Genomic DNA, 240 nt, shown 5'->3' with positions numbered 1-240 from the left:
GCCCCGCCCTCGGCCCCGCCCCCACTGCAGCACCGCCGGTCGCCGGCAGGGGGCGGTCTCTGCTTGCTCCCGGCGGGCGCGCCCCCCCCTCCCCGTTCGAGAAACTTCCGGAAACAGCCGGGCGGAAGTGACGCCGCGCGCTGACGGCGTTTCCTGTTTGCGGCTGAGGTGAGCTTACCGCCGTTGCCGTTGCGGGGAGGGTGGCGGCCGCGCTGTGGAGGCACTGGGCCGGGTGAGTGC

The 240-nt window shown here is 75.0% G+C and overlaps 1 protein-coding gene across 5 annotated transcripts in view; it reads left to right on the top strand.

The window, feature by feature from the left end:
- Nucleotides 1-122: 122 nt before the first annotated feature.
- The window catches only part of DNAJB6 (DnaJ (Hsp40) homolog, subfamily B, member 6), an 81,943-nt gene continuing 81,825 nt past the window's right edge, over nucleotides 123-240 (top strand). For 4 of the 5 annotated variants that reach the window (XM_010585816.1, XM_010585807.1, XM_010585768.1 and 1 more), the window contains exon 1: nucleotides 180-232. The gene's annotated coding sequence lies outside the window, so the exon portion shown is untranslated. The other variant, XM_010585789.1, reaches the window with a different exon arrangement.

This window comes from Haliaeetus leucocephalus, unplaced genomic scaffold (genome assembly GCF_000737465.1).
Source record: "Haliaeetus leucocephalus isolate CR32 unplaced genomic scaffold, Haliaeetus_leucocephalus-4.0 Scaffold0, whole genome shotgun sequence".
Lineage (NCBI taxonomy): Eukaryota > Metazoa > Chordata > Aves > Accipitriformes > Accipitridae > Haliaeetus > Haliaeetus leucocephalus.
The sequence above is the reverse complement of the archived record's forward strand: the minus strand, read 5'-3'. Positions and strand labels throughout refer to the sequence as shown.